Source organism: Choloepus didactylus, chromosome 21 (genome assembly GCF_015220235.1).
Source record: "Choloepus didactylus isolate mChoDid1 chromosome 21, mChoDid1.pri, whole genome shotgun sequence".
In the NCBI taxonomy this organism is placed as follows: domain Eukaryota; kingdom Metazoa; phylum Chordata; class Mammalia; order Pilosa; family Megalonychidae; genus Choloepus; species Choloepus didactylus.
In genome coordinates this window covers 19,829,257-19,832,952 of record NC_051327.1, presented here as the reverse complement: position 1 = coordinate 19,832,952, position 3,696 = coordinate 19,829,257, and positions in this window count along the sequence as shown.

Here is a 3,696-nt window from a genome sequence, read left to right as displayed (position 1 = left end):
TGATTAAGGCATAGGGGACCCAGAAGGACACTGCCTGGAAAAGAAAAATGGTTAGAAGCCATGGGTAAGGGGTGACAGACAAAAAACACGAAGAGTGGGACACCAGGTGATTATACTAGATGGTGTTTATTGAGCAAGCACCATATACCAAGTACATGTTATGTCATTTAATTCTCACAAAAACTCTATGACAAAGCTAGTATTATAATAGCCATTTTAGGGACAAAGAAATTGAAGCACAGAGGAAATAGTGCATTTGCTCAAGGTCACAAAATTAGCTGATGGTGGTGGAGCTGGGATTTGGACCCAGGCACACTGTCTGCAAAATCTGGATCCATAACTGGCTCTTGCTATATTGGGTTAAATTCTAGTTGAAGATACTATTTCAGATAATCAGGAGGAAGAGGCTGAAGCCCTAAGAAGGTATTGCACTGACTCCAGATAGTGGGGGTTCAGGGAGGGGAAAGCAATGGAGAATTACTGGAAGCAAGTGGTGGAGACAGGGCATCAGGGATATGGGATGGAGATGATAGTAGCATGGTAAAAGGAGAGCAAGTAATCACTCTGCAATCACTCCACTGGGCAGGTAGGAAAGAAAAGTTGCAAATAATCTAAGTAAGATTTAAAATCATGTTTACATGGTTTGGGAATATCTATGAATGTTGTTGTGTCTGGTTGCCTCAGTCTTCATAAAATACCAAGGGCAAGAAACGGCTGCAAATCTGATTTTCCTCTCCCAGGCAACTGATAGGCTCCCCCTTGTGGCAATACGTGATATTACCTCTGACTCGGGCCGCTGTCGGGGGAGCGGGGGCCGCGGCAGCGAGGCTCCCTGGACAGACGGGCTGTAATCAAGAGGGGTCCGGACCTGGAGAAAAGGAGCTGGGCGTGGGCACATGGTGAGCACATGGTGGGCACAGAGAAGATGGAGCAGAGACAGGTTCTGCAACAGTCGCCAGGTAGGTGATGAAATAGGGCTTATCTGCCCGGCGTCGACATTCAAATCCGCCGCGCCCCGGCCATCCGGCGCCACCAGGCGACCAGATTTATATCATTTCTTCCGGGCTCGGGCTCCAGTCGCCACGGGATTGAATTTGGCTCCGGTGTCCAAGAGGCTGGCAGCGGGGGCCGCATGGGAGTGCACCGGGGTTTCCTGAAATTGCACTGGCCTTCCTCGGAGGGGCTGGGGCGCAGACAGACGGTTGATCAGCTTCACATGCAAAGTCGCCCTCCGAGTGGGGACCCCAGAGCTGACAGGGGAGGGGCGTGGGACCTTCCCATGGGGCAGGTGCTTGTCCAAGCCTGGAACTTATCCTTGGTTGCAAGCTAATAATATTTTAGCTTCCAGCTGCTGTTTTCATGGATGTCAGCAGAGGACAGGAGTGCTCTGGGTCAGAGGCAAAGGGCCCTTTGTCAGGCCACAGCAAGAAGCAAGAGCGTCGTGAAGGTCACGGTGCCCCTGAGTCCCCCAAATCCCAGAGGGTGGCTCTGAGGGGCCCAGTGATGACAGCAGGCCCACGGAGGCTTTGCATTGCAGCCAAGGAGCACAGGGAGTCCAGGCTTTTACAGTGAGCTGTAAGCAAGCCTGCCCTTTTGCCAAGGGGGTACATTACCTCATCCCTCAAGGTTGCTTCCTGCAAACACAACCTGAGAAATGGCCCCAGGACCACCAGACAAGGCTTGCAGTTTTGGCCCACCTACCCAAAGGTGAAGGGAAGCTGCAGGCCTGTGGCAGATCGCCTCTCCAACAGCCACCTTCTGACCCTCCCACCCCTGTTCCTCTCCCTTTGCTCCACCAGAAGCAGGGAAGGAGGAAGAAGTTACCTAATAAGCTCCAGGAGAGCCTCAGCAGGGCCTTCTCCCAGTGTGCACCCATCCCCAAACCCCTCAGTTCAACAAAGCCAACTTCCTGATCCAAGCAGAAGTAATGCCTAAAAATGGTTCCAGCAGTTTCCCAGCAGCAGAGCAACCTTGGATGAAATAGATTACTGAAGGACTTTTTCCTGGTATGATGCAAGACCAAATCACAGCTCACTGTAATGAGGATAAGTTTTTTGAGTAGTTCAGCAGAAACTCTAGGAACACAACAGAAGATGAAACATCATGCTGCTGTCTTTAGTTAAGACTTTCCTCTCCCACTGCCTGACAACTCTGGGCTCTATGGTGGAGGTCATGGATCTAGTGGTGTATTTGGTTCATAAAAGGCCTGAACAGAAAATTCAGGCCTTTCCAAGCTCTGAAAGTCAATCTAGCTTAAGCTGAGAAATGTCTAAATTGATTTTAAAAAATAAAATATATTTCACCCAAAGAATTGAATTAATAATTTTGATAATTGAATTAATCTTAATTAATAGTAATAATTTTATCTGTTAATAAAAATAATAAGCCAGATATTACAAACAAATGAAGCAAAATCTGTTTCAATAAAAACATTTGAGTTATAAATGGAAAATGGTTAGAGATTCCCAATAAAGATGGCAGACTGAATATATGCATTTACTTTCACTCCATCCCACTAATATAAGAGTAAAGGGTTGTTTGTTAATTTGTTTTTTTTAAGGCACAAACCCATAAGGTCTGGGAATGTGGATGAGGAGACCACAGCAATACAATTTTGGAAGTGGCAATGGACTTAACAGAACTGGGAGACCTGATCCTAAACTGAAAATGGGGAAAACTTAAAACCAAACTGATTTATACCTCAGGAAATGGCAGCACAAGGTACCTCTGGAAGTGCTGGGGAAAAGGAGGGATAAGTAAGAAGGACAAGTTGAAAGTGTGTTTAAGAAGCTGCTGGATTCCCAGATCCTATTTCCCATCTCAGAACAGCTGGGGAATTGCTATAAGACATTGCTGTAAGATTGAAGATTCCTTTTTAGAGGGGGTAAAACAGAGGGTCTCTGGAGTGGGGAAGTCCGGCAGGGCTGAAAGCAGAAATACCAAACAGAAAACAGGTGCAGGGAAACTAAGTTAGTGTATGTGGAGACTCCCTTGGCCCCCAGCCCTCTTTCCTCACTGGCTCCCCAGAACACTGGCCACCAGGCCTTCTTGCAGACCCTCTTCCAGGCACATGATTGGAAGAATTCCCTCTGGGGAACCTAATTGACCCAAAAGGAAAAGATCTACAGATAAAGACATTGAAGCTTCCCCCAACTAAATGGTCAGCTCTATGTATACTAATTCTTACAGTTAACGCACTCCTGCATCCACTCAAAGTTTCAAACCAGCTTTCTGTCTCCCTATCCCTCCCTCTTGAACACGGATACTCAGTGATGAACAGACATCAGGGGAAAGGGCTGGACAAGAACGATACAGACCTAAGCAAACAGAGAGCAACAAAGGAAGCAGTTCATGCAAGAAGAAGACAATTTCTTCTTTTTTAAAAAAAAAAAAAAGCTAAAACCAATATACCCAGAGAGATTAAGGTATGGGGAAATCAACCAGGAAATAAGAAGAGCATACTTTTCTAAAAAATGAATACTCAGAGAATGTTCTTGGAAATTAAGCATATGAAAGCAGAATTTTAGAAACTTATTAGAAAGATCATCATATAGCTAAGGAAATCTCCCAGGAACTACTGAAAAAAAAAAAAAAAAGAAAGAAAAGAAAAGAGAGAAATAAATAAATAAAATAAAATAGGAGAGAACAGATAAGAAAATTAAACAGTTTGAGAGGTCCAACAGCTACACATAGAAG